This window comes from Leptodactylus fuscus, chromosome 5 (assembly GCF_031893055.1).
Source record: "Leptodactylus fuscus isolate aLepFus1 chromosome 5, aLepFus1.hap2, whole genome shotgun sequence".
NCBI classification, from domain to species: Eukaryota; Metazoa; Chordata; class Amphibia; order Anura; family Leptodactylidae; genus Leptodactylus; species Leptodactylus fuscus.
Window position 1 is genome coordinate 139,574,415 of NC_134269.1, and position 14,862 is coordinate 139,589,276.

Genomic DNA, 14,862 nt, shown 5'->3' on the forward strand with positions numbered 1-14,862 from the left:
GAGTGACACGTGCTGGTGCAAGGCGGGGACGCCACACCGGGAGAAGTTGAGACGGCTAGGGACGGCATAGTGAGGTGCCACAGTTGCCATCAGGTCCGGGAAGGCGGGAGTTTCAACAAGCCGGAACGCCAACCTCTCCTGGGCCAGCAGTTTAGCGATGTTGGCGTTCTAGGCTTGCGTGGGTGGGTGGTTAGCGGTGTATTTCTGCCGGCGCTCCAATGTCTGAGAGATGGTGGGTTGTTGTAAAGAAGCGCCTGATGGTGCCTTTGATGGTGCAGGAGAAGGAGATAAGACAGAAACAGGGGAGGATGAGGGAGAAGTCAACAAAGTGGCGGAGGCAGATGAAGTGATGTCCTGGCTCGTCCTCTGGAGTGCATCGCCAGCACTGTGAGCAGAGGCAGTGGCATGAACGGCGGGCGACGTTTGTCCTGCCGTTGCTGCCTGCCACTGATTCCATTGCTTGGATTCCAAATGACGGTGCATTGAAGTGGTGGACAGGTTGCTCTTCTCAGGGCCCCTACTCGATTTCGAGAGGCAAATTGTGTAGACGACACTATATCTGTCCTCGGCGCATTCCTTGAAAAAACTCTACACCTTCAAGAAACGTGCCCTCGATGGGGGAGTTTTTCTGGGCTGGGTACAAAAGGGAACATCTTCGGACATTCCGGGTCTGGCCTGGCTTCGGCAAAGCAGCTGACCTCTGCCTCTGGACATGTCTCTGCCTCTAGCTACCCTTTTTGGTGCTGCACCTGCCTCAACATCCACACTACTTTCCCAGCTTGACATCTGCCTTGTCCAGGTGGGGTCGGTGTCCTCGTCGTCCACCACCTCCTCTTCCAACTCCTGTCTCGCCTCCTCCTCCTGCACAATGCGCATGTCAACTGGCTGCCCTGACAGCAACTGCGTCTCATCGTCGTCGATGAGGGTGGGTTGCTGGTCATCCGCCACCAAATCGACCGGAGATGGAATGGAGGAGACTCTAGTGTTTGAGCATCTGGACACAGATACTCGTCTGTTAGGTCCGTGGAATCGCGAAATGGAGGGGCAGGTTGCGGTACAGTCAAAGGAAGGGAGAACAGCTCTGGGGAGCAGGGACAGTTGGGGTTATTGTTCTGGGAAGATTGGGAATTTTGGGTGGAAGGAGGACAAGACTGTTGGGTAAGAGGAGGTAGAGGCTGACTGGCTGGTGGACAATGTGCTTTAAGCGTTATCTGACAGCCATTGCAAGATCTGTTCCTGGTTCTCGGGCCTACTAATCTTTGTACCATTCAGCCTAGTTAATGTGGAACTTTTGTGCAAAGCGCAGAACTTAGGGCCCGCCTGATGTTAAGGGACACACGCTGGTACAAGGCTCAACTCACCCTAAGTGCCAAAAACACTGCTGGTGCAAGGCTCTACTCATGCCAAGGGCCTCAATCTCTGCTGGTAGCTCAGCTTAAGGTCATGTAACTTTGTTTGGAAGGGCTCATGTTAAGGGCTAGAAAAGTGAATTTTGGAAGGTCTTACCACATCACACACACACACACACACACACACACACACACACACACACACACACACACTCAAAATGACAGTTAAGGGTGAGGGCTTTTGGAATTCCCATTGCCTATTCCATTTGTGGTTGTCATGGGGAACGTGATTTAAAGGGGTGGTTGTTACTGTTTGTTGAGCTTAAATTGGGGTTTGTGTCCATCCATTTGGGGAGTAAAGAAGGTTTCCAGGTATTTTCCCACTTTGATAGAGGTTTTTTTGAATGTGGAAAGTGTGTAGTTGTTAGGCAGTGATGTTGGGGTAATAGAGGGTCTTTGGTGTGTTAGATGCCCCCAGACATGCTTCCCCTGCTGTCCCAGTGTCATTCCAGAGGTGTTGGCATCATTTCCTGGGGTGTCATAGTGGACTTGGTGACCCTCCAGACACGGATTTGGGTTTCCCCCTTAACGAGTATCTGTTCCCCATAGACTATAATGGGGTTCGAAACCCGTTCGAACACACGAACATTGAGCGGCTGTTCGAATCGAATTTCGAACCTCGAACATTTTAGTGTTCGCTCATCTCTAGTTAATACATAACAATTGACATACTGACAGTGTAACACTATACAGGGGACAACTCCCAGGATGCCACTCGTGGGACAAAGAAAAAATTCCCGACACGCGTTTTGCCCTAGCGTGGCTTCATCTGAATATTTAATAAATATATTTTTGTAATTTTTATGAAATTCTTTTGGTTCTGTGTTTTCTGTTTATGTATTGATATTGGTTTCTGGGACCATAATTTGTTCCCAGATTCTGGGTAAAAGTTTTTTTGGTTTCTCCTTTAATGACTAGGCCAGTTTCAGAATGTTTGGTACATGCAGTTTTGAAGCCTATAACATTTGTTTTGTTCACACTATTCAAATATTTTTGTTTCTTTTTTCAGTTATGCATAGCGCTTTATTTTTAGAAATTATATTTTTGCGGTCTTTTTTATTTTTTTTAGAAAAAAAGTTGTTGTTTTTTTAACTTTTTTAAAAAATATTCCCTTCTGTCCCAATAGCAGCACAACACTGGGGTATTTCTGCCCCTGTGTGCTGGTAGGGCGGAATTAAATTTTTAATTAAACAAATGGTTAAACATTAACCCCTCCCCCCTTAATATAATGAAGGATAAACCAAACCCCCCCATCATTTTTTCTGTCCAGTGTTGGTGGGACAGTTGGAGGGAAGGTTATTCCTTCCCTGTAGTGAGGTTATCTAAATTTCTGGATGACTTTCCCTTCCTTGCTATTGCTTGAGTTTGTTTTGCTTTCTATCCTCCTGTGAGGACTTATTTCCTGCCTTTAGTTCCTGTTGGAACAAAATAGAAAGGTTAAAAGTCCTTGTCCATCTTTCCTGCCTCTGTTGCTTAGTCTGCTTGGGGCGGGTTCACACCAGCGTCCGATCGCCTTTCTCAGGTTTCCGTCTTTTGCTGACAGAAGATGGAAACCTGGAAGGCAGTGGTCGGGCATGAGCGCCTGTGTGTGTTTTGTGCTCTCTGCGGCAAAACCGTTTTTTTTTTGTTTGTTTTTTTTAACAGGACTTTGTGTCCGGTTAAAAAAAAAATGGTTTCATCGCAGACAGCACAAAACGCTCACAGGCGCTCATGGCCGGACACTTTCCAAACCCATTCAAATGAATGGGTTTTAAAAATCACTGCAGGTTTCCGTCTCCTGTCCAGTTTTGGACAGGAAACGGAAACCTGCAAAACAGAGATCGGGGCGCAGTTGTGAACCGGCCTTACCTGCAGGGAAAGACCTTTTTTTCAGCTGTTGCTTATAATGGGCAGGCAGACAAGTCTACTGCCTTTAACCACTTCCAGACCACTCATTGGGTATATACGTCCAGAAGGTGGCTGCCTTATTCTGACAGGACGTAATGGTATTGGAAGAAACTGGGAGTCAGCTGAAACCTCAGCCAGAGCTTTCAGCGCGCGATGAACGCTGTATACACAGCTATGCTGCCATCCTCTGGCCCGGCAGTTATGTGATCCACCGGGCTCAGCTTCTGCACTTTTCTCTCCATTCCAGAAATTTTTATTAGCGGAGACATAGTTTTGTATCACCAGATATGGGTCTAGAACCTGTGATAGGTGTGTGGTGTGTGGTAGTGGCATTCTTTTTATTTGACTTTATTTTTTATCTTACATTTTTTATATACATTGTCCTCCCCCTATAAGGTCATTATAGATTTTTTTTTACTACTGACTTCTTCTGTAACGGGGGCTGACACATTGGGTGAAGTTAGTGGTTCTTCCCATGATTGTGTGGGTTTCCTCTCGGTACTCTGATTTCCTTTCATACTCCAAAGACATACTCATATGAAATTTAAGTTGTGAGCCCTTCTTGGGACAGTGAGTGATGACAATATCTATAAAGCACTGCAGAATATGGTGGCCTGTTCATACTCTGTAATTGTAAACCTACCAGGGAATGTTATTGGGAATTCACCCATGCTGCATTTTACATTAACTTCAAAATGGATGGGATTCTGGCTAATCTCATCCTCTCATTGCAGGAAGAATGCCACAGCGGAAATGCTGCGATTTCAAAAGCCGTTGTATTTTTTGCAAATCACAGCATGTGACATATACCTATGAAAATGCTGGCATTATTAGTATAGGTATAATAGAAGCAGAAAGTCCACAGAGGAAAACTCTGCAGACTTCCTGTGAAAAACACTGTGGAAAAAAACTCAATGCATTTCCGTTGTGATCTTTTTCACAGTGTTTTTTTTTTGGCAGCGATTAGGCCTTAGCCTAAAAGTGTTCAAAGAGGGTTTGGTTAGCTTTCTTGAGCATAATAATATTACAGATTATAGTTAGTAGATGATGAATCAGTAGTCTGTTGTTCTTGTTTCCTTGATACAGAGACTTTTTTTTTCCCTAAACTGGGGAAAATTGGCTTTTACCTGATGGTGTTTTACCATCCTCTGGATCAACATTTCAGGATAATAGGATAGTGGATGAACATATTACTAGTTTGCAAGGGAAAATAAGGACTTCTATAAATGCTTCAGTTTAGTGGCCCTCCACCTAGAACACAGGTAGTGCCTGTTCCTAGACAATAGCTAATGAAATCCTTGAACAAATTGTAAGGAGTTTGGGTTTTTCCTTTCTGCATTATTCAGAATTACAACTGTATACCTTAGGAATTCTTTTTAAATTGATGTGAAATCATATTAATAACATTAGAGACAACACAAAGATCCCACTCTCATATTACCTTATTTTGTATCGATTCTTATTTTATTAAAACATTTCTGCAATAACAACAAAATGGCTAAAGCAGCAACATCCATTATCGCACATTACAGTTATATAAAATGTATAATAAGGTAAGGTGCAAATGAGAAAGGTTTATTACTAGAGATGAGCGAACACTAAAATGTTTGGGGTTCGAAATCCGATTCGAACAGCCGCACACTGTTCGACTGTTCAAATGGGTTTCAAACCCCATTATAGTCTATGGGGGGAAATACTCGTTTCAGGGGTAGGCAACATTCGATCAAATTCTACTTACCAAGTCCATGAGTGAGGGTCGGGCTGGATTCTTCTCCCTGCGCAGCATCCCCACGTCCTCTTCCGGCCTTGAATTCACTCTGCTAGGCATCGGGGCTGGGCAGAGCCGACTGCGCATGCCCGCACTACAAGCGGACATGCGCAGTCGGCTCTACCCAGGCCCGATGCCTGGCAGAGTGAATTCACAGCCGGAAGAGGACGCGGGGACGCTGCGCAGGGAGAAGACTTCTAAAGGTAAGAGAAGAACCAGCGTTGATTGGCAATGTATAGCATTCTGCCAATCAATGCTAGTTCTGCATCGAATCTTAACTTCGAACAGCTAGTAGTACTCGATCGAGTACGAGTATTTCGAATACCGTAGTATTCAATCGAATACCTACTCGATCGAGTACTACTCGCTCATCTCTATTTATTACATCATGTAGCCCAACTGGTATTCTTAACGTTTTAGTTTCTTATGACTATAATTCAAGTAAATGTTTATTAGGAGTGATCTACTTTGGAACGGTTTTGTAATAACCGACTAGCTAATGTGCAACAGGGGTCTATAGGATTTCTGGAAAATAATTGCGTTAACTAATTAACTTACATGACTGATCAATGTGATAGAAAGGGACAAAAATCTTAATGCTTAAGGTTTCAAAAAGTGAATATATTCTAGGACATAGGAATAGAAATACTGTTATTCTCCCATCTCCTTATCTACCTTATGCTTGAAAGGCCATGGGCACAATCAAATAGCTCACATTTCCTACACTGAAAAGTAAATGTCTTAAACATCTCAACTGCACATCTTGGAGATCTGCAGGAAAACTGTAGCACACTGAATGCGACACTGCGGTGAAACAGTGATTTCCCAAGAGCACTGTTGTGAAGGATAGATTTCAACAAAGTGCTTGTTTCCCAATAGGAGAGGAAATGTGTTTTGATCCTGTTCTGACTGATGCACAACCCAGATCTTGCAAATCTTGATCAACAGAAAAGTACCAGTGCAAGCATCATAAACGAAAAGTCATGTACAAGATAACCCTCGCCAAAGCCAGCACAAATATAAAGGATTAAAAGGAAAACAGTGAATGTTAGGAACATCTTTACCAATAGTTCTAGTGTCTGTGCTCTCTCAGTTTGAGTGTAGACTATAATAGATGACTATAGATTAGGGATATACACACAATTATAAGTTATCAAAAATATCTTAAATATATAAAACCCGATGAGAAAAAAACTCATAATCCAAATGTGAAGAAAGCACTTGAAAATAGTATATCATTTCTAAAACCATTGAAATCAAATATACATGATGTGATACATTGGATGGCAAGTACAGCAATACACGAAAAAAGACGTAAATAATTTAAAGTCTTTGGTACAGATGAACAATCAGGCAATTATTTACAGATTTAGGCTATATTCACATGACCCTGCTCATTCTCGACCATGTTTTTCACAGCAATGTCAGCACCAGCGTAACCATTATTTCTTTTTCATAGACTTTCATTGACTTCCAATGTGAGAGTCAGGTCTGTAAAAATGTAGCTGTGTTTCCAATCCATCAAAGAGTAGAGCTTGTGCATCCATCAGCATCAGTAATGTGAATAGAGCCTTATTAGGTTACAGGTTTGCCAGTCCACCATTAAATCTGAGGGAAGTCTAGACATTATGGCTGTAATAGATTAAAATACACTCATATCACAGCAGTCAAAAACCTTCAAAACTATTTCCAAGGGGGGATTTCAAACCTGGAAACCTGGAATTTTTAAGATTTTGTTTCATTCTATTCTTGTAAACAGGGGATAATGAGAGGGTGCAGAGGTTGCGGTCATATCAGAAGCGTTAGGGGGCCTATCCGGTGTCTCTTAAGCAGGGTTCACACTACCGTTGGATTCCGTTATGAAGGTGTCCATTAAGGGGGCGTTCACACTACCGTCTGTGTCCGCTGCTAATGTCCATTCAAAATCTTGTGCGGACATTAGCAGTAGACACTAGCTGTGTCCGTGACATTTTGTATTGATTTAAATGGAGATCGGGTGCGTTCTTTTATAGTCCGTGCCTGTCCTTAACTGTCCATTCAGAAAGATGTCCGACTTTTCAAGCGGACAGCAAAATCTGCCATGTAGGTTTTTGCTGTCTGCTTGAAAAGTCGGACATCTTTGGGAACGGACAGTTAAGGACAGACACGAACTGTAAAAGAACGTACCTGACGTCCATTTAAATGAATGCAAAATGTCACAGACACAGCTAGTATCCGCTGCCAATGTCCGCACAAGATTTTAAACAGACATTAGCAGCGGACACTAGCTGTCGGACACCGACGGTAGTGTGAACGCCCCCTTACTGTCCGCTATATGTCCGTTGCCCATAAGCCTCAATGTTAAAAAAATAATGGACACTTGCTGTCCGTTTTTTCAAATGGACAGAAAAATCCTGCATGTAGAATTTTTTTGTCCGCTTGAAAAAAACGGACATGGTTGTAAACGGACAATAAAGGACACAAATGGACACTAAAAGACACAAGATAAAATTCCATTGAAATGAATGGAAATTGCAAACGGACCAGCTAGTGTCCGTTGCTAAAATGTTGTACGGACAATAGCCACGGACACTGCTGAGCGGACACTAATGGTAGTGTGAATGCCCCCTTACCAGTATATATTACAATTGAGGAGCCTAATACAGATATATTATAATAAACAGTATATTATAGTTGGGGAGACTGATACAGATTTTCTACCAGAAAAAGTTTTGTGTTATGCTTCTGCTTGTAGGGCAAACTATTCACATTTTTTATCTTCAGTCTTTAGTTTTTCATGTAAGAATCTGCTTTCTTTTAAATGTATGAGAACTATTGAGGCTCTAAAGGTGGGTTCACATCTGCGCCTGGTCTCCGCTTTAGCCAAACCAGCGGATTTCCATCTTCTGCCCCAAGAAACTGGACAGGGGACAGATACCTGGTGGTCAGTTTTCAAACCTATTCACTTGAAAACGTGCATCTTCTGCCTGTCCGTGGCCAAACGTTTTTTGTTTTTTTTTAACCGGACACAAAGTCCTGCATGTCTGACTAAAAAAAATGGTTTCCCCGCGCACAGGCAGAAGACGCACATGGGCGGTCACTTTGCAAACCCGTTCAAGTGAATGGGTTTGAAAACTGATTGCCGGGTTTCTGTCCCCTGTCCAGTTTCTCGGGGCAGAAGACGGAAACCCGCTGGATTGGCTAAAGTGGAGAACGGGTGCAGGTGTGAACCCGCTCTAAGTTAGTCAAAGAGTAAATTCAAATATGTGTGTGTATGCCATAACTCTAGACTTGCCTTCCTTCTGTTAGCTCTTTCTGGGAGACAATAAATAGTTTTAAAAAAAAAAACAATTCCATCATTGTACAGAGATATGCCAGATGTATATTCAGAGATAGCCTAACATCAGCATAGTAAGTTATAGTTCATGAATACTCATGATGTACACCTAATATTAAATTTAAATGTGTTTGAATATTATATTGTTCTATAGATTAATAGAAGAAAAAGCATATAAACAGGAGCAAGTGTCACGCACAAAATACTAAATTGTAATGTAATGCATCTCCATCTATACTTTACATTCTGAAACACACTAGCAGATGCAATAATGGAATATTTTATGAAAGATACTTGGTCACATAGATAAATTACTCATAGTAGAACAGTTTTAGCAAAGATGTCCATAAACATTAGATGAATGTTGACCTAACCAACCAAAATCAGTGCGATCAGATGACAATCTTATTTGTCTATGAAGTGTACAGATTCTCCCTCCATAGCAGATGTTGGGGAAATATAGGAAACTATGAGAGGTGTCTAGCGGTGGCTTATTTCCCTCTCCCCAATCTGTATTCTTGCACGCTTAGCTAAGCTGACAATTAGAGTTGAGCCAATCTTGAGATTTCAGGATTGGTTTTAAAATCCGATTTCCGATCATTTTCCAGCCAATCCTGATCGTGAAATTTACTCAATCACCAATCGGAACCCGATCTTTTCAGAACCCAATCGCTCAACCCTACTGACAATTCTACATGTATAGCTATCTTTAGCCTCTAGTACAATCTAGTGAAAACACCTCTGTTGTGACCACCCAAAGTTGCAGTAAAATATGACCTTTAAGAGAAGTGGTCTTCCGAGACAATGAATAACCCATCAAAGAAAAATATAGAATTGAAGCCTGGAGATGGTTTACAACTAGCACTTTGATAAATAATTCTTTACAAAATTAGAAAATGGACTCACCTCCTTCATTCAAAATCCAGATTCCCCCCAGGCACACAAGAATACAGTTTAACATCTGTAAAATAGATTTCAGCTAATTAGTTGTCCATATATTCCAGAACACAATAATGTTAAAATCTAGAAAGCTGTCAACACAAATATGACCTTCACATTAAGAGAAATTGCACCACCACCACCACAGCACTTAAAGAGGAGAAGAAGATATGTGCACTAAAGCCAAGACGTACTTTTCCAGCTTCTATGAAGAACTGGGCAGGTACTATAAGTATAAAGGCTTTTTATTTTAATGCAAATTGCATTACAACATGGATATTTGGTATATCACTGGTCCATAAGGAACTCATTACCAAACTAGCCCCAATGCATTGTAGGGAACATTATGCTGTACAGCATAATACCTTTAGATAGTCCAAAATATGCACCTTTTCCTTGATAAAGCCATTTGTATAAATATGGAAATGAGGCTCAAGTGCAATGGAGGCATGTCAGAGCTTCAGGTTTTCAAAGCCTTTTATTTTCTGGCACACCCAAAACTTGAACTTGAGCCTCATTTTGCCAAATGATCTGATAATGCCAGTTCATGTTAGTAAGAAGAGACCTAGTTCCTACATTTGTGACTGTAAGGCCTGACTTATTTCCGCTTGTAGATCATTCACAGTGCCATGGATTTGTTGATTGACAATGTCCAAAGCAATTCCCACTCGGGCGATGACCACATGTAGCTGCTGCCACCAACAGCAGCAAAACATGTCTACTAATATAACCAGCGCCACCATCACCTCCGTTAGCACTGCCAAAGCTTACCCTATACCTGCCCAAGTAGGATTTTATGATGCTAGGTCTGCACATCAGATGGAATTGATACTACTGCTATATGCTGATATTACATCAGTACTGATATTATACTATAGGCTAATATTACATCAGTACTGATACTGATACTATACTAAATGCTGATATTACATCAGTACTGATACTATACTAGACGCTAATATTACATCAGTACTGATACTATACTAGATGCTGATATTACATCAGTACTGATATTATACTATAGGCTAATATTACATCAGTACTGATACTATACTATATTCTGATATTACATCAGTACTGATACTATACTATATACTAATATTACATCAGTACTGATATTATACTATATTCTGATATAATGTCAGTACTGTAAGCTCTTCATCCTCCATGATCAGCTGAGAAGCTGTTAAGTGATGTGCCTAGTTCACGCAGTCCATCTGATCCATCTTTTTACCTTGTGATTTTATTTTTTGTGACACAAAGCGCAATGGTTTTGGTTTTGCTGTACAAAATAGTTTGCTCATCTCTAGTTATGGCATTTAGTTTTAATAAAATAGAAAACAAACTATGCATATATAATGTTGCTGCAAATGTAATGACCTGTAGAAGAAAGTTAAAATGTTAGTTATACTGTACAATGAAACCCTCAAAAATGAATTCAAAATGTTACCATTTAAAAGGATAGCCTGACATGCAAAAAAACACACCTAAGGTTACATTGACAGACAAGTTAAAAGTAAGACTGAGTCGATCTTAACTTTTCAGGATCGATTTTGAAATCCGATTTCCGATCATTTTTCATTCGAACCCGATCTCGAACCCAATTCCAATCCCAATGCAAGTCAATGGGATTTTTTTACTAATCGGAGATCAGATTTTAAAAACAATCCTATTCACTATACAGCATGGAATCATGGAAAACAATTGAACACTATAATTGTTAGAATCCACGCTGTGTAGTGATTTTTTTTTTAATCACTGAGTAGCCAGAGGATTTTTTATTAATCCTCTGGCTACATAGTCCCCCCTGATGTCCACTTACCTGCAGAGCTGGCTGGTCCGGTGCCCGGTGTTCTCATTCTTCTTCGCCTCGCTGCCCCCTGCCTCCTAGGTTAGGAGAGTGCTGGCGGGTTCGGAGAGTGTGGGCGGGTACTGGGAGGGGAGACGTCACGTCTCCCCGCCCTGCACCCACCCACACTCTCCTAAGCCACACGCCCCGCCTTCTTCCTAGCTCTTTAACACTAACCTAGGAGTGGGGGGCAGCGAGGCGAAGAAGAACGAGAACACCGGGCACTGGACCAGCCATCTCTGCAGATACTGTAAGTAGTGACTAGAGATGTTAGCTAGTCTCCCATTAGAATGAATGGACGCAGCCGGTGCACAGGGGATTAAGGCTGTGTGCAGGTTGCTTCCATTCATTCCTATGGAACCGCAGCGGAGCCTTCACACTGAATATACAATACTCAGTGTGAAGGCTAACAGTTAGCTTTTCCCACAATGCTTTGCAAGTAGCAAAGCATTGTGCGAACTCATCACCGATTTCGATCCCACCTAAAAAGATCGTGTTCGGAATTCCGATCGCGATCGTGAAATTTTCTCGATTGCTGATCGAAATCCGATCTTTTCTGATCGCTCAACCTAGTAGTTATTGCTTTCCAAATGTGTGGAAGAATATAAAACGATGTTTCTATATAATTTTGTAACTAAAATTCATAGAGTATAGTCACTGCATAAAGCCATTTGTATTCTAAACCTGTTTTGCTGTTTAAGGCTCCTAAAAAGTCCTGTTCTCCACAGTATGCTACAGGGGAGATTAGTACGCTTTATTTCCTATTGTTATGTTGTTAGCAGCATGACATCAACAATGTAAATGCCACAACATTAATTAAATAGTAGAAAAATCATTTAAAATTCTACATTGAAAAATCTATTATATTTACATATTTCATCAGTCATATTTTATACCCCTTGCTATTTTTTAAACAATGGCATATTGTAGATATTTCCAGAAAGTACCCAGGTATATACACCGTACCCATATGTCAAAGACCTTACTCAGTCATATACAATACATAATATATAGGCCAAGAAGATGAGTCAGAAATCCAAGAAAACACAACAGCTGGAAGTTTGTTTAAATAAAAAACAGTGGCACAAGAAAAACCTGCAAGAAACCTCAATGGCTTAACATAATTTCATTGACCACCAGAAAACAAGTTCAGTCAATAAACAATTATATTTAAACTAATCCCTCACAAATAATACCGCCTTTGTTTAATAGCTAAAGGTGTATTGAGAGAAACGTGGCTCAAACCAATAGTAAACCAAATCAATGGAAATTGACAATAGAATGTAAATGAAATATTTTAATATAATATAATTAAATAGAATATAATATAATTATATAGTATAAAAATAATAATATAATATAATTTCATATAATATTTTGAATAAAGTTTGACAATTTATTTTCCATTGCAGCTGGTAGAGCTGAGGTTATATGTTATTTCTGTGGTGTTCTTTCATACACTAGAGTGGTTTGCCAAACCAAGATTATGGTACACAATGGTACAGAGTTACTACTGTGATTTTGACTAGACTTTGATATAAAATACATTAAAAAGTGGCATATATTGGGCAAATCATGGAGCATTTTGTCACGCCAAATTTGAGATAAACAGTTTCTGACTTGTTAGATAAGTGGGGTTGGCTGAATACGAGTAGGCACGTCTTTATATGACAAATTGCAACAAAGTCTTGGCTCACACTTAGCCAAGTACAGTAATTGGTGGCATAAAATTATGGAGACTGTATTAAAGGAAATGTCTCACCAGAAAATGAACGATTTCTAAATATTCTTAAACATTTTTTGTCTAGATTTTTTACATTTTCCATGTGATTATCTATATTTACAAAAGTACTGATTCCTTCAATTTTCACTCATGCCCTTAGCCTATTAATAGACTGGCACTTGCCAATTCTGTAGGGGTTTTCTTTGCAGCAGTTACCTAATTTATATCACAGAAAATACAGACAGGAATAGAAGATAACACATCTATAGGTGTATATAGACACCAATGACTCCTTTTGGATCAACTACTAAAACAGAGTGTGTCTAGAAAACTCATTGAGTCAGCTCTCGTGTATTGCTGCCTATGTCCATGAGGCTGCTGTAAAGTGTATCACTGAACAGTTGCAAAAATTAGTAATCGAAAGGGAACAATCTGGTTGGCAGGAGGCAATGGGGGATCCTAAAAGGGGGAATGGTCTGAAAGGGGACATGAGGGGTACACTCCAACCCCCCTTTTGGAAATTTTTATGGCACACTGTACATGTCACCTCTTCCACAGAACCTGTTAAAGCATTTGAATCCCAACCCTGGATAAATACATTTCTTCTAGATTTTAACTCATTGAGACTGATTTAAAAAAAATCTTTATGAATTACCCCTTCAATATATTTTTGCTACCATGTATGTACGGTAATTCTGTTGTAGCTCTATCTCCACATTATAATGTTGTTACTTTACTAAGGGTAAAAAGGGAATTTCACCAAGGAATCACACACACAGCAAAGACCTTGTCATAAAGCCATAGAGTTTCATTAATACATAAGCTGCATAAAAGTTATGTCACACTACAGGAATACAAATATATTCTCCCGTAAAAACAATGCTATGGTGTCTAATGGAGCATGCCATATGGCACTTTTTCTATACTATACATAAGAAACCTGTCATGGAAGGAAAGTGTGACTGTATGAAATTTGATACCTATGGATACAGAAGAGGGCTCATGTACCTTTACTAAAATCGATTATGCCTGTATAAAACACAGTTGTAATACAGTCATGTCCAGGAGCCCTAAAACTGTAGCGTGTCATGTAGACATTGACTTGTAGCCCTTAAAGGGTTTTGCTACTTTCAGGCCAATATTGAGAGACAAATGTTATTGTTTGTATAATAAAAAGTTGTACAATTTTCCAATATACTTTCTGTATCAATTCCTCATGATTTTCTAGATCTCTGCTTACTATCATTAATTCTGTTACTTCTAGCAGATAAAAATCTGACCATGGTCATGTGATTTACGGTCCATGGTCGTGTGATTTACGGTCCATGGTCATGTGATGAGTAAACAGGTGCACAGCTCATTATAGTCACAGAAGAATAATGAGACATCTGCCTGGTAATCAGCTGTGCAACTGTCTACTCATCACATGACAATGAACCGTAAATCACATGACCATGGTCAGACTTTTATTTCCTAGAAGTATCAGAATGAATGACAGCAAGCCGAGATCTAGAAAACTGTGAGGAATTGATATAGAAAGTATATTGGAAAATTGTACAACTTTTTATTGTACAAACAATAACATTTATTTCTCAATATTGGTCTGAAAGTGACCAACCCCTTTAACTAACCATTGGCACTCAGACAGCCAATAAAAGGACATGTTTTGTAATAAAATATAATGTCTACTTGTTGGCTGATATTTTTAACATATCGTGAGGCATTCTCTAAAATACACCATATTTAAGCATGTTTGTCAGTTTTTTAGATGCTGAAGTTAGGAAAGTTTGAGTTACTCGTATAAAGACCAGTGGTTATTGATTTACACTGGAGATTTATGTTTTATACAGCATGTGAACTTTCGCTGCGATTAGAAGAACCAACAAAAGCTCTCCATGCTCCAATGACTGGATTGCTTCCCTACCTGCATAAATTGAAATTACCTCTGTGTTACTCATGCTAATCCACAGC

General features: G+C 40.2%; 1 protein-coding gene across 1 annotated transcript in view; it reads right to left on the bottom strand.

Annotated features, from left to right (window-relative positions):
• Positions 1-14,862, bottom strand: part of TAFA2 (TAFA chemokine like family member 2) — a 172,844-nt gene that overhangs the window by 40,692 nt on the left and 117,290 nt on the right. The window contains exon 2 of the mRNA XM_075274384.1: positions 9,287-9,341. The gene's annotated coding sequence lies outside the window, so the exon portion shown is untranslated. The remainder of the gene's footprint in view (positions 1-9,286; positions 9,342-14,862) is intronic.